The sequence below is a fragment of the Malaclemys terrapin genome, chromosome 1 (genome assembly GCF_027887155.1).
Source record: "Malaclemys terrapin pileata isolate rMalTer1 chromosome 1, rMalTer1.hap1, whole genome shotgun sequence".
NCBI classification, from domain to species: domain Eukaryota; kingdom Metazoa; phylum Chordata; order Testudines; family Emydidae; genus Malaclemys; species Malaclemys terrapin.
Window position 1 is genome coordinate 89,824,793 of NC_071505.1, and position 21,233 is coordinate 89,846,025.

Here is a 21,233-nt window from a genome sequence, read left to right on the forward strand (position 1 = left end):
TACAGCAGTATCTTTTCTTCCCCACACCCATTTCCCCTCCACACCTTGTGGAATGTGCTCTGGAGGTCTGAGCTGGAGAAGGGGTGGAGACTGTAGGCTGGGCAAATAAATGGGCAGGTCAAGAGGCGGGTATATATTGTCCCTCCTCTGGCCCTGCAGAGATGCTCCAAAAGAAGATAATACAGCCTGGAAGTATATTATTTTTTCCACAAGGACCCCAGGGGCATCTGCAGGCAAAGGGAATCCCTGGTTGCATGGCTCTAGAGTCAAGAAGCAGGGGAGGGCTGCTAGGTTCCAGATATGGTACGGAAGGACATGGCTTCTGTACCCCTGACTGGGATGTACTCCACAGGCTATTCCATGAGAGACAATCTTCCGCTCCTCTGCAAAATGGAAGAGGCGACACTGAGACTCACCCTGTCTAGGACAACATTTTTTTTTAAAATGTCCTTACCTGTTTACAAACCCATTTTTATTATTTAAAGTCAAAGATCTGAAGAAGAGCTCTGTGGAGCTCAAAAACTTCTCTTTCACCAACAGAAGGTGGTCCATTAAAGGATCTTACCTCACCCACCTTGTCTTTCTCTAAGAATTTTTTAAAGTGATTTTATATAGTGATTGCTGTTTAATTTTTGCATTTCACGTGGCTCCAACAGTGATTCCAAACTAGTCTCTTTAATCTCTTGGTAATCATGCATTAGCCCATTGTGGGTGAGATTGGGTTTCCTATGCTGGAGGAGAAGGCTTACATTTAAAACACAAATAAAGCAAAACAACTTATACATATTTTTTTTGGTTCCTGAAAATATCAGAAATCATACTAAGTTTTGACCTTTTATTACTGACTTGGTAAGCAACTCTTGAAAACTTCCATGCTTCTACCTCTGTTTTACAGCTAGTTTTGGTGCCACTTGGTGCTTGGATAGTTCGTGAATGTGATTTTATAAAAGTGTATATGCTAAAGCTGCTTGCCCTTTCTAATCTCAGTTGCATCCCCTCCACCTACCCCTCAAGCAGGGAACAAGAGCCTCTTCTGGCACTATTACTGGCTTCTCACAGGCCTAACCCCACATACAACTGTGTGGATGCATCTCAATCCTGACCTGCAGCACCCCCTGTATTCCAGTTAATAAGAGTAAAGTGAGTCAGCTCTTCAATGGAAGAAGCTAAACATGCTAATTAATATTATTCCAGCCTGAACCAATAGCCCACTCCTACAACATCTTTGCCATTACACTTTCAATCCTAACCTGCAGTAGCCTCTGTTAGACCATTGCTAGGACCCTCCCTGCTCTGCCAATGCACCTCAATCCTGACCTGCAGTATCCCCTGCCATTCCAATCTTACGCTTTTCCCCAGAATTCCCCCCTCTGAATTCCAGCCCTGAGCTTTCACTACCCCCAGTGCACCTTGATCTTGACTTATAGCACTTTCCTCCTAATCCAGACTTGGTACCCCACAAGCAGTTCTGTCAATTTACTTCAGTCCTAAGAGGGTTTCCAGGGTGGGTACATGGCACAGGAAGATCACCGTTGGTCCAACCACCCTACTACTTCCAGTTTTTCTCTCCCCCACTCAAACCACCTTGAAAAGATATTTTCATTGTGGAGCAAACTTTATTTCACAAACAAAAAAAGAGCACATTTGATACAAGTGATTTCCAGGGCCAGCCATTTCGTCTGTTCCCTTTGTTACTATAGCAGATATGTGTAATGAATAAGAGCCTTTTCCCCTCCCCTCTCATATTCCTCCCTGTTCTAGCCTGCAGTGAAGTCACAATCCAGTGTTTGTAGACTCCATGTGATGTCACAGACTCAGCCTTGTGACTTCACTTGCAGGATCAGGCAGAAGGTGCAGACGGGGCTGAGAGAAGAGAAAAAAGCCCCCTCCTCTTTACTCCCACCCTCTTGGTTTATAAAACCAGTAGCTGAGATAAATCGGAAGGGGGTGGGGAGAAGCAGCAGGGAAAGCTGAGAATCATGCCAGAAAGGTACAGTAAATTGGCTTTATTTCTCTTCTTCTTGAAAGTTTAGAGTGTAAAATTGCCCTGCAGAGGCCAGATCTTGCAGACCACACGCGTGTGTGCCACCCAGTGACGCTCTGGCTGTACGGTGCATTCTCTGATAGCGTGTGTGGGGAGGGAGGCAGTGAGGGATGCAGGGTAGGGGCAGGGAAATCGCTTAATACCATTTCTCAGAGGAACGCAGCTGGAGTCCTATTTGGCTGGTCACAGTGAGCCTCTTTCTTGTCCATTTCAAAGGCCCCAGCTGCTGGCTGTTCCTTGCATTCTGTCTCTAGCTTTGAAACCGACATAAATGGGTTATTGGGTTTGTGGCTGTCCTGGCTTTTTTTTTTTTGGTTGTTGTGTGCGTGTGCTTTGCAGGTTCAGAGTAGTACCGGAGAAGGGGGGGGGGGGGGGGCTGGTATTTGAATGTGGTGGGTGTATACATAAGGAGGGAGAAGGGCAGGGCCTCAGGGTCACATTCTCAAGAACTGTGATACATGATTCTTACTTTTTAATATCTCCATCTTTTTAACTGATGACAGCAAAATAGCATGTAGGTGCATCAGCAAAGAACTGCCTCAAAATGACAAGGGGGGGGAGGGGGCTGGTTAACTTGCATTTCCCTTTAGCAGTTTTTTCTGTGTCCAATTTGCCATTCATTTGAGATTTTGGACAAAGAAGGGGCAGTGGGTGGGTTGCTTTGAGTTTTGTGATATAATATGACTGGAGCGAGAGAGTAGAATGCAGACAATTAAGAAAGGAGCGAGGTCTTTGCTCATTCAGTCTGTTCAGGAAGCCGTCATTTTGTGTTAGTCTATGTGTCTGGAGGAGGAAGGATGGGGAGAGAGTGACAGTGAAAAGCTGTATGACACTGCGTTGTTTCTGTATTTATTAAATATACACTCAAGGGAAAAGGGACTTCCAAGGAAATCAGCAGAGAAGGGTGTCTGTCTAAAAATGACCCTGCACTGACTCACATTCAACTGGACTCTTATTGACAGTGATGTAGTGTTTTTGTTCTATTTTTAAAACGAAGCGTTGGAGACAGAAGATGCATGAAGGTGCTGTGCAAGTGCCTCTCTACCACAGCGCTGCCAATGCACCTCATTCTGATGACCAGCAGCATTTCTGCTATTCCATTCCTAGACCCTGATTGGCAGAGCTGTGTTCATCTCGTCCTGACAGTCTGCAGCATCCCTGCTATTCCATTTTCTGGTCCCCAGTGTGCTTCAGTCCTAATGACCTACAGCACCCCTTGCTTTTTTACAGTTGGACCCTCATGCACTTCTGCCAATACATCTCAGTCTTGATGAACAGCACCCCCTTGCACTTACAGATTTGGTCTTTTGTAGCAGAGATGTATAATTAATTGTGCAGCATTCTTGCAGTCTAAACAGACAGCTGGATTATCAGAAGAGATGCACCTACTGCATGGTTCTGAAAATATTTAATTCTGCAGATGTCTAGGAAAGGCTCTGCAGACCACAGTTTGAGAATCTCTGTGCTAATGTAACTTCAGAGGTTATCGGAGACAGGATTTGAATCCAGGTCTTCAGTGATGAAAAGCTATTGCACTGACCCCTCTGCATAACTAAATTTCATCTTCTCTTCCCCCCCGGATTGCTGATATAACCCCTCGTATTTCTTTTCATCTCTTCTCCTTCCCCTGGCATTCAAAGGGTCTTACTGGCCTCTCAGCGGAGTTGTGAAGATTTGTTAGTTAGATAGCAAAAGTGTTTTTACAAAGTGTTGTGTTGGTTCCTCTGAGCCATGACCAGATATTAGCTCCGAAGTAGAGCCTAGAATCATACCTCACCCCTTCGAGAACGAAGTCAAATGACCCATCACTCCCCCAGGAAATCCACAGCTCTCTCATTTCTGCTGTTTTCCCTAAACGACAGAAGACTGATGCGTGGCAAAATCTAGGTGGGGCTGACTAGCGTATCTGCTGTAATCTGTGTGTGGAGCCACAATGTGATTTGAGGAAAGAGAATATTGGAGGATGTGACCTAGCAGAGATTAGATATGGAAAAGAGTTAAACCTTGTCCTCTCCTCCAGGGAAGTGCAGGATTGTTCCCCCCGTATATTCCTCTGGGCATTGTCCAAACCTGTTTCAAATGACTGAAGTCATAAAGCTTCCACCACTCTTTTTTGCTTTTCTCTGAATTCCCTTCAGTATGCTGACAGACATTCCTTGATATTGTACCCAGGGGTTATCCCCATCCCCCATTGGAAAATCAGAGGATTCAATCCCTTTCCTACCCAAAGGAAGGTTGCCAGGTGTCTTCTCTCACATTCATATACTGCTGTGAGGGAAGGAGGCAAGCTCCAGCTGGGCAGGAGATCTCAGTAAGAGGCTAAAAGCATTTGAGGTAAGGGAATTTCCCTCTTTCTGAGGAGGGGAAGTAATCAGGGAGCACATGCAAGGAGCTCTCTGAGAGCAAGAGAGAGCCCTGGGCAGGAGATGCCTGAATCCCCTGGAGAGCCTCCAGTGGCCGGTAAAGGGAAACTGAACAGATTTTTTCCCCCTTATTATGAGAGGCCCTCTTGCTGCTACTGCTGCCACCACCATCACCCATTCCCCCGCCCCTTCAATCCTGAAGAAAAAGACTTAGGCATTAAAGAAACCCCATTTCCTCGAGATACAATGCTAACTAATTCCTGAGGTGGTGACTACCTCTTTTCAGAAATGTTAGCAGAGCAAGACAGAACCTTGATCACCTGAATAAATGAATTAATTTTATCATAAATTGTGAAGCAGAGCCATCATCGGGAAAGAACAATTCCCCCCTCTCTCAGTTCTTTTTCCCCACTAGTGGACTGGCTGGCTGCATCATGGGCTAGAATTCTGTGTTATAAGCATCGTCCTTGGGGAATATGCCTTCTCATAAGAACGGCCATACTGGGTCAGACCAAAGGCCCATCTAGCCCAGTATCCTGTCTTCCAACAGTGACCAATGCCAGGTGCCCCAGAGGGAATGAACAGAACAGGTAATCATCAAGTGAATCCATTCCCTGTCACACATTCCCAGCCTCTGGCAAACAGAAGCTAGGGACACCATTCCTGGCTTTTAGCCAGGATGGGCAGGGATGGTGTCCCTATTATAGTCTTGGCCTTCACAACATCCTCTGGCAAGGAGTTCCACAGGTTGACTGTGCACTGTGTGGAAAAAATACTTCATTTTGTTTGTTTTAAACCTGCTGTCTATTAATTTCATTTGGTGACCCCCTAGTTCTTATGTTATGATAAGGAGTAAATAACACTTCCTTATTAACTTTTTCCATACCAGTCATGATTTTATAGATCTCAATCATATCACCACTTAGTAGGCTCTTTTCCAAGCTGAAAAGTCCCAATATTATTAATCTCTCCTCATACGGAAGCCGTTCCATACCCCTAATAATTTTTGTTACCCTTTTCTGAACCTTTTCCAATTCCAATATAGCTTTTTTGAGATGGGGCGACTACATCTGTACACAGTATTCAAGATGTGGGCATACCATGGGTTTATATAGAGGCAATATGATATTTTCTGTCATATTATCTATCCCTTTCCTAATGATTCGCAACATTCTGTTTGCTTTTTTGAATGCCACTGCACATTGAGTGGATGTTTTCAGAGATCTATCCACAATGACTCCCAAGATGTCTTTCTTGAGTGGTAACAGCTAATTTAGACCCCATCATTTTATACGTATAGTTGGGATTATGTTTTCCAATGTGCATGACTTTGCATTTATCAACATTGAATTTCATCTGCCATTTTGTTGCCCAGTCACCTAGTTTTGAGAGATCCTTTTGTAGCTCTTCGCAGCCTGCCTGGGTCTTAACTATCTTTAGTAGTTTTGTATCATCTGCAAATTTTGCCACCTCACTGTTTACCCCTTTTTCCAGATCATTTATGAATATGTTGAATAGGACTGGTCCCTGTACAGACCCCTGGGGGACACCACTATTTACCTCTCTCCATTCTGAAAACTCCCCATTTATTCCTACACTTTGTTTCCTAACTTTTAACCAGTTACCAATCCATGAGAGGACCTTCCCTCTTATTCCATGACAGTTTACTTTGCTTAAGAGCCTTTAGTGAGGGACCTTGTCAAAGGTTTTCTGAAAATCTAAGTACACTATAGCCACTGGATCCCCCTTGTCCACATGCTTGTTGACCCCCTCAAAAAATTCCAGTAGATTGGTGAAGCATGATTTCCCTTTACTAAAACCATGTTGACTCTTCCCCAATAAATTATGTTCATCTTTGTGTCTGACAATTTTGTTCTTTTACTATAGTTTCAACCAATTTGCCCGGTACTGAAGTCAGGCTTACTGGCCTGTAATTAACAGGATCACCTCTGGAGCCCTTTTTAAAAATTGGCGTCACATTAGCTATCCTCCAGTCATTTGGTATAGAAGCTGATTTAAATGATAGGTTACAGACTACAGTTAGTAGTTCTGCAATTTCACATTTGAGTTCCTTCAGAACTCTTGAGTAAATACCATCTGTTCCTGGTGACTTATTACTGTTTAGTTTATCAATTTGTTCCAAAACCTCTTCTAATGACACCTCAGTCTGGGACAGTTCCTCAGATTTGTCACCTATATCATCCTCCAGGGATGATATATGCTTTCTCCCCACCCTGACATGCACAAAGGTCAGGTCCATATATATATATAATGAGTGTGAGTGCTGGGTTCAGGTCAGTGGTGCTGGTGGTTGTTCCTAGGACTGAATTTTTATTATTTCTGATCACTGGTCAAGAAATCATTTGTGCTGCAGTGTTTTTTTTCTACCCTGGCAAATATGGAATTCTGGACCTTAAACTTGGCTAAGACATGTGCAAACTCACTGAGGGCTTAATTTGAACTGTAGCTCCTCTTTTACTGGTGAAGATGCATAAGATGGAAAGACCCCCGCTCAACATTCAGAACCTTGACAAAAACTGCAGTACTGGCAATTTTAAACAAAACAAGAAACCCAACATTTTTCTTGTAGACAAAGTCTAATTGTTTCATAAACCTTTAAAGAAAAGTTAAAAATCTGTCCCTCAGCTGAGACTACCTCTTCTGTCAAACTTTGCTCAGTCATTAGAGTCCCATGCACCTAGAAAAATAATTAGTTCCTATTTTCATCTCCAAAAGAAACAGTAATGACTATAGAAGCAAAGATTTATTATCTTAAAAATTAAGTCCAGTTAACTTAATTGGACTGTTTGTAGATCCTCTTGAACCTGGAAGTAGGAACTGCCCATGATGTTACTAACAGCATGGGACTCTGATCTATGTGTAGGCAATGCTCCTAGGATAGTAGGTAATACTCATATTTTAAAATCAGGTCATTCTGATTACTGTTTTGCTCCATGTTCCTACTTCAGTTCCAGCATGATTTTAGAAGACTTTGCTGCTAAACTCTTAAGAGTCAGGGATTAATGGTTTTTGCAAATTGAGATTAGTGGCTTCAATACTGCATTGTTTCTAGCTCTTGCAGTTCTTGATGTAGCAGATATTAAAGTCAGTTGAATTTGAAGTTGTTGGGTTTGGGGTTTCTTGTGAAGGGTGGGGAAGATAAGGCATAAGGGAAATCAGAATATGATTTTTTTTGGTCCAGTGTTTCATGAGTTACCGGAGTTTCAAAATCCTGCTATATGTCATAACAAAACTGAAATTCATTGGAGCGTAACATTAGTTTCTGTCCCTGGAGGTTCCTGAGATTTATTGTATATCTAAATGGTCCTTCAGACTAGGCATAAGTATGGGCCACTTACTAGCAAAAGTTTTTTTTTTTTTTTTTTTTCTCTTAATTAATTGGCCTCTCAGAGTTAGTAAGACAACTCCCACCTGTTTATGCTCTCTGTATGTGTGTATATATATATCTCCTCATTATATGTTCCATTCTATATGCATCCGAAGAAGTGGGCTGTAGTCCACGAAAGCTTATGCTCTAATAAATTTGTTAGTCTCTAAGGTGCCACAAGTACTCCTGTTCTTCTTTTTTCAAGGATACACAGCATCCAACAATCCTGGTCCAGTCCCATCCACCTTGCTTACCCTCCACCTCCTGCCATAAGCCTGTCTCAAATGCTTTGTAATGTACCTAAACTTCTGTAATTACATAGAAGTGGGGAGTCTGTTAAATTCTAAGAGATCAGTGATGTGGAGAACCAACCCTACCCCTTCTTATAGAAAAAATAGCCCCAAGGAAGTTTTTGATCATCTGATATTCAAAACAACTCTTGCATACATGTTGGAAGAAACCAGTGAGGGAATGGAAGTAAGAATCTAATCTCAACTGTCTCTAAAACTTGAGATCATATGTTACGGGGATTTAAAAATGAGGCGAGCCTGTCAAGTCTGGAAATTGCCACTCCCCTGTGGGCAGAAAAAAATCAACAAAGAAAACCCCTGTTTGCCTTTAACACATTTAAAAATCCCCTTCTATAAAACGTGCTCTGGCAAGGCAGAGTTGGTTTTCATAAGACTGTTTTAAGAGATGAGTGGTTCTTCTAATATTTTCTTCTTTTACTATTTTGATATGTTTAGTGATTCAGATAATGAGGATTTATTGATATAATGGTCTCTTCTGCCTCGCTGGAGAACGTCTTGCCAGTGAGCCATATATTTTGTATGGCTTACTATTTTAAATTCACACACTTAAAACATCTTCATGGACATGGGATCATTTTTCCTCAAAAGTTCAGCTCCTTTTGCTGGAGTCAGATTCCTTTGTCTGTGACATCAAAACCACTTCCACAGCAACGGAATTCTGATATTGCAAATGGAGGTTTCTGACAAGAAGTGAAGGGAATAAGCAGCAGAAGCTGAACCGATCTGAAGGAGGAAAAAAAAATCTTATTTTCATACGCTAGTTCCTTGTAAAAGAGAAAGATGGGGAGAGAGGAGTATTGGAATATAAAGCGATAGAAGCAGAATTGTTTTCTATATTTCAGTTTTTGACTTTTTTTCCTCCCATGACACCCACATTCAGCCACTTGCATCAGTTTCTCCTTAGGTATGCCCCAGAATTCTTCACTCTGGCTGATTTGATGTTGCAGCGATTGGACTGCAGGCCTCAGCACTGTGGCTTATGGTGTCTGGTGTCTGAAGGAAAGCCATTTCCAAGTGATGGACCAAGTCATGACCACCAGGTTGAGACTCTCTGCTCTACATAAAATATTTCCATGAAGAAGCTAGACTTTTTGACTTGTATCTTACAGGGAATCTAATGCCAGTGAATTAATGAGGGAGGAGCCCTCCAGACTCTTACCAGAGTCCTAAGAGAGATTGAATACTGGTCCTCCCTCCAGTGGGTCAGATATAAGACGTTTTAGCTGAGTCACTGTGAAGGGAGTAGAAAGAAGGAATGGGAATAGTGCCAGAAAATACTAATGAATGCAGCCATACTGATGTCTCTCTCATTTCAAGACAGATGAACTGCTGTTGCTTTGAACTTGCCTAAAGAATTAGCTGTTCCACAACTAGTGTAAGTTTCAGTCCATGGTAGTGTGGTCTATATGTGACTAATCTTGCTGGCCTCTTTTGTATTCTATATCTAGCTTTTTCTCTGGTGCCCATCCCCATAGCATCTAAGTGCTATAGATAAAAGTTGTACCAGAGACGGAGAGAGTGTGTATACTGCATGAAATAGAATGAAAGGGGAAATAATTTGATGGGATAAGGATGCTATTTTGGGGAGGGAATGCAGTTTATGTGCCTGGGAGAAACCTGGCACAGCCACCTTTAAGGTAGAAGTGTGTTAAACACCATTGTTTCAATCCTTTTTCTTCCCATAGATCGATACCCATGACTTTTGCGGGTGGTTGTGACACCCCCTTCCCCAGCTCTTAATATATGTTGCTGGAGTGTGGACATGACTGAGTAACTACTGACCCATGGCTAGATCAGAATTGGTGACCTCAATGTCTAAGGGAGCCTATCCCATCTGCAGTTGTCAGTCCTCTCAGGGTAAGAAGGAATTTTCAAATCCCCATGGGAACTTGTGTCCTGTGAGAGACAGGAATGGGATTTGCAAGGTAAACCTGATATTAAAGTAGCAGATGGAGCCTGAGTATGCTAAAGCTGACCAGTGCTATTTACCCTGTGAACTTTGATGGCTGCAGTAGTAGGAACAGGGAGAAATTTACTTGAGCCTTCAATGACTACTTAAATGCCTTTACTTTTCCCAGGATTCTTTGTCTCCATGCTAAAGGGTTCAAATGTTAGCTGTCATTTTGCCTCTCATCCCACCCTCATTTATATATAAGTATTCTCACACTGAGACTTCCTGATGGGGATGAGGAAAAAGGAATGTAAAGGGAAAGAGGCAGGATCTGGAGGGTAATAAATGGAGGGAAAGGGAGATGCCATTGTCGTCTATAGTTGATGTTGTGTAGACATTTGCACTAAAAGTAGGGACTTATGTCTTTCTTATGTATGTATAATATAGTATATCCTCTCTGTGTACAGCACTTATTGTTGGAGTACAGAATGAATTTTCTGAGAATTTACAAGCAAATCTGTTGATTAGTTTGTTATATTAATTTTAAGATGCCCCTTTCAGAATTTTTTTTTTGGTGAGTAATAATTTTTTGGCTCCACCTAACAAATCTTTTTTTTTTGTTTTTTGTTTTAAACTTTGAAAAGTTTCAAGTATAGATGGCCTTGATCCTGCAGTTAGATCTGCACAGGTGTAGGGTTTCAGCCACATGGATCTGATTACAGGACTCGGACCTAAGTGTCTTAATGGGTTTAATTTTTAATTATCTCTATTAGTCATAATTATTTCTATATTGAAATGATTGTAGTCAAATGGTTGTCATTCAGTGGATTCTGCAGAATCTAAGATTTCTTTCCTCTAAAGAAACAAAATTGTAGCCCTCAGTTGTGAAGAAAAACTTTATACACATCAACCAAATGTAAACTGATGCATGGTTGTCTTCCTGAGTATGTAGGCAGCCTAAAACAATATCACTGAGGAGTGAACTGCCCCATTCAGCTCACTAGGATCGTTAACTCTGAAACCTAAAGATAACCATTTAGAAGTCAATGTTGTTAACTACTTAATTGCTGATTATTTTAGCAGAAACAACCTGCTGATGTGATAAATGAGGCTTTGACACTTGTTATGAAATCTCTCATGGATGAGCAGCATAGTGCAAGTAGTTCTTGGACATAGCAAGTACTTGCCATATCACCTTGGTAACTTTAATTAGCATAATTACAATGGATACTTATGCTAATACTTTACTATAAACCAACCCAGGTATCACCAGTGGCACATGTACCATAGTTTGAGTACTGCTGACAGTGTATCATCCCCAAATTTACAGCACATACTCTTTCTAAGCACAAAATGAATTTTATAAGAATAAGTAAATGTGGTTATTACTTTGAGTTGCAAACGTTTAAAAATTACTCCTCCTTGTTTCTTTTGAAGCATCTGGTAATGGCCATTGCTGGAGAAAGGAATTCCCATATGGAATAAGATCAGTGTCCTCTAGTGCAGTATCATATGTTCCTAATTATTTTTTTCAGTGTAACTTTTTTTGCATCTTTAACAAAGAAATTCCTGATTTTTTTAGAAGATGACTCATAGATTGTTTATATGTTCATAAATCAAAAATATGCAGACCATATATAACTTTCTATTGAGGCTGATTTCTTGTAAAATTAATACATCTTAAACATCATGGCCTATAAATGGCTTTGTATTTTAATATCTATAAAAAAAAAAATCCATCCTGTACTCTAAACTTTCAATCCAATTAATACCCCTCCCTCAAGATAACAGCCCTTATCATGGTCGTCCATCTCCAACAACTTTTTAGCATCCTCTGAAAGGTTAACAAGATTTGGGCTATATCATACCAGGGAAAGGTAGGTTCCAAAGTGGAGTGTTCCTCATGGTGACAACACTGCCAGAAGCTGTATCACAGGAGCTCCACTAACCCCCTTGTGTCAGTATCACTGGGAGAGAGGCATTTCTCATGGCATTTTTTCCCAAACCATTCAGGGGTTTATAGGTGAAGTCATTAAACTTTACCTAGAAACCAATGCAGATCAGAGCACTGGTGTAATGTGCTTCTGGAGAGATCCTGCTTCGTAAAATGGCTCCTGCCTTCTGAACAAACTGCAGTTTCCAGGTAGTTCATGTAGAGAGCATTGCAGTAATTTAATCTGAGGGAGATAAGGCATATATCTCAGTAGAAGGTTTGCATCAGAAAGAAACAGTTGCATGCTCCTGGCAAGTCAAAGATTGTGGGGAGAGACACTTTACCAAAAACTTTTGCTATATGATTAGGCATGGGAGAATTAGATTTTTATTTTGTATATAATTTTGATAGATAATATCAGTGTTTGTTTGTTTTTAAGCATTTCTTATTATTTCACCCCCTATTTAAATTTTTACTGTTAGAAGAAATTTTGGGGGGAGGGAGGCAGACAATAATTATTTAATGACAGTACATGTTGAGCTTCAAAAAGTTAGATTTATAACTGTTAAATCACAAACTGTCAACATCATATGTCAAAACATACAAAGTAAATATCCTTAAATCCCACTCCAATAAGTTCTCAAGCCGCATTTCTTACTTTGCCTACCTGTAAATTTTTATTATTAATGGAAATACTTTCCATCAGTTTGTGTATGTGTACAGTTAAATTTACTTTGCTGACTTTTACCAATAAAAAGCTAATTCTTCCAACCCTATACATGGTAGTCTAAGAGCAGCTGTGGATTCAGTAATACCCCCCAAATTGCTAACTCGAGTGACAAATGGTAGGCACTTATAATCAATAAAGTGGAGTAGATATTATATTGTCTGGTTGCCTCCCCCAATCTATTGCCATGACCTCAGTCTTACTTAGGCTGCACTTCTGCCAGTTCCACCTATGCCCCAGTCTCCCCCATAATCACTTGACAAGAGAATGCATTGTACAGTGTAATTTTGAAATTTGTACTGGCTGAGCTATAAGCAAGGGCCTACTTCCAGAGTAAGGCCTACAACAAGGGATGAAGACGGGCTAAGGTTCTTGGGGGCAGAGATTGGGGAAACTTAACTGAAACCATCATATCTGCTCTGTTAAACTCCTTCTAGAGAGATTAAATGATTGTATTTTCTTTGCTTAGCACTTAAAGATTTTCAGCCTGCCACTATCCTGCATTTTCACATGAAAAGCTATGAGTGGCAGATGGAGGAAGCTAGAGTGTCTCATAAAGCTTCCTTCACTGACATGCAAATTCTAAATGGAGAAGATGATTATCTGACAGGCTTTGCATCCCCGCTTCCCAGCTGGCCCCTCCAAGCTCCATGTTTCAGTCCCCTATACTAGCATGCTAATTTTTTGTAAACTAGGAAATACCCGCACAAAACCTTCAACTTACTGCTCAAGGGGGGAAGTGCACTTAAGGACCCTTAAATTAAAGATTTGTGTAGGATATTACAAGAGCATTTAAAAACTGTTTATTTCAAATTGGTTCTGAAAATAGTATAGCACTTCTGAAAGGGAAGAGCTGATACTACAGACTGAAGTCATGTATAAAGCAGATAGGCTTTATGTACATTTTCCTCCTCCTCCCCTTTCAGGTCTGGTGGTGTACCTTAAATCTGAATTACACCCTCCTTAGTGCTTCCTGGGCTCTCTACAGCTCTACCACTGTACCCGCAATGTTGCTTTGCAGTACCTTGTTCGTTAAAAAAGCACTGTACTTTAGGCCAAAATTTAGGGGTTAATGTATAATGCCCTAACTAGAAAATGTTATTGACCACTTTTGATTCCAATGAAAATGCACAGAAGTGAGCAATGTAGCTTTCATGTTACAGCTAAGTGAGGTACAAAAAGTGATCAAACAGCATCAGTCAGATTCTAAAGTAACTCAGAAAAATCAGAGCTTTAAAAATTCCATAGTAATGTTACCTTAGCACAACTTACACATGGAAAATTAGTTATTTTTGTCAGGTGAAGGGGCAGCAGGAGCATGGCTGAAGGGCCTAGACCAGGCCCCGCCCGCATCCTCTTTTCATTTGGGGTTAGCGCTGGGAGCTCAGGAGGAATTTGCAGCAGCCTCCAGTCCCGAGTTTTACTGCGGACCTGTAAGGTAGGCCAGAACCACTGCTCCTACGAGTAAAGGCGGCTTAAAAGATCATTCTCACATGGTTCCCCAGCCTGTGCACTGCCTCGGGAGCCGAGTGTTAGCAAAGGGGCAGAGCCTTGGGAATACAGGGACGTGGGAACTGCTTGAAGAGCGCTGAAATGTGACGGCCCGGACCCGGGCTTCCTCCTAGCCCTGATTTACTCTGCTAGGGCCCTGCACTAGTAATATTATGCAGCCCTGCCCGGCTACAGCACACCCCCTTTCCCCCAGGAGCTCCCAGCGATTAGCGCCGCTGCTGCCGCCGGGCCACCTGCCTCGCCCAGGGCAGAGCTAGAGTCCAGGATCCCAGACTGGGCTGCGACTCCACTTGGGGCCGCTGCACCTAGCATGAAAAGCACCAGCCGCCTCTGCCCCGGGGCTACCTAGGCACAGCGGTGCGGGCAAGGGGGTAGAGAGAGGAATCTGGCGCCGAGCTGCGCTACAGCCGCCGTTTGTTGGAGCCCCTCACCCACGGGGAAGTGGCACCAGCTGCCCCGAGCCAGTGGTGCGCCCGCCGGGTACTGGGTGGCGCGGCCCCTTTAAACGAGCGCGTGGTGGGGAAGGAGGTGTCTGCAGCCCCTACGCCCAGCACACACCTCGAGAGCGCGCGCGCGCACGCGCCGTCCTCCTCCTTGCCTCCCTGCCCGGGACCTGCCGCCGCCGCCTCGCGCTGCTCCCGCTGGCGCGCGCTGTTCCATCACCTCCCCATTGGCTGGGCGGGGTCAGCTGATCCTGTGTTATTTCCTGTGTGTGAGGGGAGAATGGAGCGAGAAACCCCCGAACCGCCGCCGCCGCGGAGCCCCCCCCGGCCTGGAGCGGGGCCCCGCCGCCTGCGCCACTGAGAGACCCCGCCCCGCGCTCCCCCCTCCGCGCGGGAGAGGGAGGGTCGCAGGTAACGGATCCCTTAGTTGCTCTGAGGGGACCCTGCCCCAGAGGTGGGGGAGGGGGCGTGTGCGCGCGGGGGAGGGCGGTGGCGGGGCCCGGGGGGGATGATTCACAGCGTGCGGCCCAGTGGCTGTGAGCAGGGCCCGCCCCGCCCCCAGCGCCCCTTGACTGACGATAAAACCCCTGTGATAAATAGTGGTGCCCAGGGACTCGGATGCGGGGGGGGGGGTAGGTTGAGGGGAAGGGGGGATGAGATGGGGCGTTGAGGGGGGATGGGAGGGGATAGGAAGGTTCTTCTGGTCTCACGCTCTTCAATTTTCTTTTTGAACGAAGAAGCCATTCTACTAAATCTGAAGTGCCCCGCACCTCTTTGCCTTCCGACCCCACAATAATGTTTTCTTTTAAGGCCAGTGAAGTTTGACGTGGGGATGAATGTGGTGGGGTGTTAATGATAAAAAAGAAGAGAGAGATGCACACTATATGCAAAGTGGAGGAGATGGGCTGTATTATGAATACATTAAGCATGTAGTTAGCAGCACCTTGTTGTTTTCTGGATGGGCAATCTAGAACCGATCACTCTCACAAGGTCTCATCAAAACAATGGGAAGGGGCTTTTATGAGGAATGGAGAGCATACTTCCTGAGTGTGTTGTGTTGATGCCCTTCCTTTTAGCTAGAAGTTGTATTTATGATCTTTTTTTCACAGAAAGTGCCTTATTCTATACCCACCATGGGAAAGAGAAAGTTATAATGTATTAAATATGCAAGAGAGAAGGTAGGGGAAGATATATCTTTTATTGGACCAACTTTGTTACTGAAAGTTACAAGGATTTGAGCTACACCAAGCTCTTTCTCAAGTTTGGGGAAGATCTGCTTCGTTTCCCAGACCTTAAGAAGAACTTGGTGTAGCTCAAAACCATGTAGCTTCCATCAACAAAGTTGGTCCAATAAAAGAGATTTCATCACCAACCAACATTGTATTTTTCATATCCTGGGATCATCGTGGCTACCACACTGCAAACATTAACTATGCAAGTTAAGTAGGTAGGTTGTACTGGGATTCTGTTATTAAAAGGGTGGGGTGTGAATCAACAAGTGATCCATTGTGACAGAGTCAGGGGAAACTTTTCATCCAGGCAGCTTTCCCCCATGCCCTCCTGGTTGTTCTCCATCCTTTTCCATACTCAGCACAACACTGGTGTCATGCCATGTTTAAGTGTAAATTGGCAGTGGCTTCTTATAGGCCCTGGGGGGTGCTCAACCCTCTGCTCTGCCCCAGGCCCTGCCCCCTTCCCTCAAGCCCCTGCCCCGCCTCTTCCCAGCCCTGCTGTGCCCCAGGCCCTGCCCCACCCTGCCTCTTCCCACCCAGTCCCTCCCCCAAGCGCATCCTGTCCCCGCTCCTCCCCTTCCCTTCCAGCGCCTTCTGTATGCTGTGGAGGTGCTGGAAGGGAGGAGGAGGAGTTGATCAGTGGGGCTGGCAGGAGGTGCTGGAGGGGAGCTTCGCTACCTGTGATTGCTAAGCAGCCTCTAATGTTTTATGAACTGGCCTCATCTTTAGCCCTTGACATGACATCCCTTCCAGTAGGGGTGCGCGGGGGAGGGGGGGGGGCAGTTTGACTAGGCCACACTTTTGCTCTCTTTCTGATGTATCCTTACTTGCTCTTTTATTTAAAAAGAGTTTGGGGGGCTTAGAGATTTGGGAGTGGTATGCTCATATCCTTAGCAATTGAAACATGTTACAATCTGCTGATTCATCAGTGGATAACTGTAATGAGTTGTTGGTTCTTAGTACGTTTCCTAGTCGACAGGTGCCCACACCACAGTCAGCTCTTTTGGCCAGTCTCAGTCAAGACTGAGTGGGCTAATGGAGGCTGAACTCCTTTCAAGTTAGGGTTCTGATTCATTAGTTGGGCCTTGTGTGAGAGAAGTTGTCTTCTTTTGGGGACTTTCAATATGGCACCTTTCACCATCACTGTTTTTTTTTGTTTGTTTTTTGTTTTCTTTAAAGGGTGGTTTTGAATTTTTCCTTTTATTAAAGAGCTTATTATACCTACCTTCTTTTTGGTTGAAGAGTTCTCTGAACCCAGCACCTTAAATGGGATTTCATATTTTTCTAACACAACTTGGATTATATGTATCTGTATTTTTGTTTACTGTATCTCCTCAGTGAGGTCACTTGGCATGACAAAAGAGGAGCAGTGACAGCCCTGTTGCTCTGTAGAGGGGACTGTGATGAGAAGAGGGTGTTTGGCTGGCAGGCTAGTCATGTATTCCTTGATTGATAAACTTTTGTTAAAGGTCTGAGGAAAGCAGAATAGCATTCAACCATTTCAGTAAACTCCAGGCCTTCAGAAAATGGATCACTTGTTTACCCATGACAGTGATTTGCAAATCTGATGTTACTTCTGAATAGTATTTTGACACCACCACTTAGATCAGTGTGTGTGACTCACAGCTATATAATCCCAGTAGGTGAGGACCACATTTGCGTGTCAGCCCTCTTCCACATGATCTTGGAGAATCTGGTAGCCTTGTGTACCTGCTGTACTCTCAAACTCAGGTATCTGTGAGAAACCTTTGGATATTCTGACAAATTAGGTTCTCCCCAAACTGCCTGCTTATACATCCTGATGGTGCCCCATTGCATTTATTTCTCTGGTAGAAAGAGTTAAGTCTCTATTTAACAAAATGTAAATTTGGACTTTGATCTTTAAATCAGGTTGCAGGGGCTTTAGGAATGATGGAACCTTTGTGCTAAAACCTGCACTTAAATGAACCTTTATGGTCCCTAGGCAGATCATAAAGGAAAGTCCCCAATGTGAAGAGACCAATCCCCTGCACTGGAGCATCTGAAGAGAGATTCTTTTTAAGGCAACCTAAAAAACAGAAAAATAATTAGGTTTGTGCTTTTCTTGGTGCTTTGATACATAAGGAGAGCCTGCAGGGTGTTTGTAAGCAGGGTTTAAAATAAATTTTAGCTAAGGATTATTAGTAACGTCAAGTCTTACCTCCAATGGCATACTCATTGGAGGTCTTATGTGTGTGGGGAGCTTTCTCAGCCCTTCATTGGCTAGGTGAAGTTATCCAACTTTTCTTCCAGCTCTTTGAAAAGATGTTCATGTTTGTTTAATCTATTTAAAAGTAACTTTATCAGTTAATTCAATTTCACCCATGATGTCTTGGTTCTGTTAGTTCTCCAGATATCTAGTCTTCAAGAAAAACAGATGGATAAGACCTGTTTTTTTCCTAAAGCAGAAACAAATCCTTTCATGCCTTTATACATTATTAAAAAGAAAAGCCGTGCATGGTCCCATTGTTTTTTTTTCCCTTTGTAGGTCATCTTTAACTAAAGCCTGTGCAGAACTAAACGACAATGGGTGCTCTTCTTGGAAGGCCCATACGTAGAATTTGTACTACACAATTCCTATTGCTACTGTTACAGCTTGAAAGGTTACTATTTGAAATGAGGGTATAATATGTAATCATCTCAAACAGTTTTGCTTGACTTCCCTATAATGTGAGACACTTGGCTGGGGTATATCTAGGCATTGATAGCTGGCTCATGCATATCTCTAGGATGGCTATTTAATTAGAATGTATATTTTAGAAAAAAAATCTCTAAAACTAGTTCAAGTAAACTTGATGTTTATGAAAGGCACTGGACTAAGGCCTTAGCTACACTCGCCGATTCACAGCGCTGCAAGTACTCCACCTCTCCGAGGGGAATAGCTTGCAGTGCTGTGAGCGAGCGTGCAGCGCTGCAGGCGCTGATTACACTGGCGCTTTACAGCGCTGCACTCGCTGCGCTCGGGGGGAGGGGGGGGGAGGGTGTTTTTTCACACCCCTGAGCGCAGCAAGTGCAGCGCTGTGAATTGCCAGTGTAGCCAAGGCCTAAGAGTTTTAGAGCCTGAAGGTTTTTAGATAAACACAGCACCCCTCCCTTTCCACCACCACCATCACAGAACAGAGTCAGCAGTGCTAGTTGTGCTTCTGACCTGGTAATGAGAGGATTTATTTTTATGCTGTTTAGTCCTATGTTTGGCCTTTCCAAACGCTGAAATGTTAGATAGGGGCCATGCAAGGATCTAAATAGACTGTTGACTACTGCCAGTTGCAGTACTGGCTTTTGAGATTTAGACTTTATCCACAAGTAGTTACTGAATTGAGATCAACCAGCTCTTCTTGTTCAAGTCAATTCATCAGTGGCAGTATTTTAATCACAATTATTCCATGTTGGATTTAACAGTCTCTTTGAAAATTTTACTGTTTTAGATGTGGTCTTTTTTGTAATACTTTGGTAAATATGGCTTAAAACGATCTAAAATATTTTAGAACAGTTTTGTTTTGGTATCCCTTTTCAAAAGAACTTTTATATAATGGTCTTATGAAGTAAAGAGTTAATATGGGGAGCTAAGCAGAATCTAAACAGTGGGCTGTGCACGTATCCCTCTTAAACAGTGTTGCTACTGTGAAGAATAAGCACAATGTTCCCTACTTTTGACATCTTGAATGGCTGTGTACAACTTAGCTAACTTTTCTCAACCCTAAACTGCAGTAACCCTTACTCTCCTAGTCCTGGGTTCCCTCGCAGCCCTCCTGTTGGACCACAGTCTTGACCTATAGCATTCTGTGCTGTTCTGACCCTAAACTTCCATGGACAATTTGCCAGTACATCTCCATGCTAGTTTGCAGAGCCTGGCTGTTCCACTCCTTGCTCTCTTGAGCTGATCTTGTTAATTATATTAATTTGCTGTAGTTTTGTAACATCCAGGGTTGGGTACTAAGTTGAAACTTGCCAAGTTGCCATGAGTGATCTAAACACAAACCCAATATGTACTTGAGCCTCATCCTCAACTCCCTTCACTCCTATCACCAACTCCCTTTGCAAACCAGAAGGCCATTACCTTTTAAAATCACAATGTGAAACATGAGGTACGCAAGGGTAAAGCAAGATATTCAGAACAACTTAGGTTGATATATCAGTGCACTTGTGGAAACTGTCCAATCTTAAGGTGCGTGAATTAGGTGCCTTGGTTAGGAAATTGGTTACACAGGAGGTCCTGAAGCATTTTTCAGGAGCTATTGCCATCTGTGGTTTCAACCAGATGCTTCTGTGGGAATGTTTTTCTACACTGAAAACCCTTTATCCCAGCCCTCTCATAGTTTGGAGATCTGCCTGAATAGTTTGGCTTTGAACTAGGAAGGTGGAACATAGACTCAGTGACTCTTTCAAGAATTTTTCCCCCTGCACTTGAAAAAAATAGAGGAGTGCTGCAGGGACAGTATGCTAAACTCTGAGGATGCAGTGTTCCTTGTGTCTGCGTGGTGAGTGTTGGTATAGAAAGTAGAAAAGCTTGTGGTCTCAGAGAACCTTTTCCAGGAAGAATAGTGTCTGCAATTCAGACTTTAGAGTTGGGTGGTGCTCATTGGGGATGTGTGGGAGAGTTTATGGAATGTGAACAATTTATTATTAATCTAAATCTAGAAATACTTTAGCATGAGAGCATTACATTACCATATTATTTTATGTAGTCTTGTCTTGGTATAGTTGCAAATGCATTGTTTCCTATGTAAGTTGATTTTCTTCTTGTTTTCCTCTTTCTGTGTAGTGTGTTTTTACAGTTACCAAAATAATTTTAAAAATCTGTGTAAATAAAGCCATGAAGTCTTAGGCTAAGGCTGACCTCTCATCCTAAATTCATTCTGTTTTTCTTGATTCTATGGGGCAAAAATTCTGTGATTCTGTGGGGGAAAAATACCACTGCTCATCTTAACTTGCTCTCCCTCAAACCGGAGTTAGGCTAGGTCTACACTACCCGCCTGAATCGGCGGGTAGAAATCGATCTCTCAGGGATCGAATTATCGCGTCTCGGGACGTGACAATTGATCCCCGAATCGACGCTCTTACTCCACCAGCGGAGGTGGGAGTAAGCGCCGTCGACGGGGAGCCGCGGAGGTCGATTTTTGCTGCCGTCCTCACAGGGGGGTAAGTCGGCTCCGATAGGTCGAATTCACCTACGCTATTCGCGTAGCTGAATTTGCGTATCTTAAATCGACCCCCCCCCCCCCCCCCCGGTGAAGACCTGCCCTAAGAAATGCTAGAGGGACTGGCAAGCACCTGCTTATGAGATCGTTTAATGGCAGTAAATATGGGACACTTTCCCTTCACTTTTGTTCTACTAGGTTAGTGGGGAGGTGAGGAAAGAGTTGCAAGGTTC

The 21,233-nt window shown here is 43.2% G+C and overlaps 1 protein-coding gene across 7 annotated transcripts in view; it reads left to right on the top strand.

Moving 5' to 3' along the window:
• TCF20 (transcription factor 20) overlaps positions 1–21,233 on the top strand; it is a 193,532-nt gene that overhangs the window by 74,035 nt on the left and 98,264 nt on the right. For 2 of the 7 annotated variants that reach the window (XM_054030363.1, XM_054030371.1), the window contains exon 1: positions 14,943–15,023. The exons of 1 other annotated variant lie outside the window; for it this stretch is intronic. The gene's annotated coding sequence lies outside the window, so the exon portion shown is untranslated. Of the gene's footprint in view, positions 1–9,919; positions 9,964–14,773; positions 15,024–16,027; positions 16,060–21,233 lie in introns of those variants that run through there. 4 more of the 7 variants (XM_054030348.1, XM_054030377.1, XM_054030386.1 and 1 more) reach the window with 4 other exon arrangements.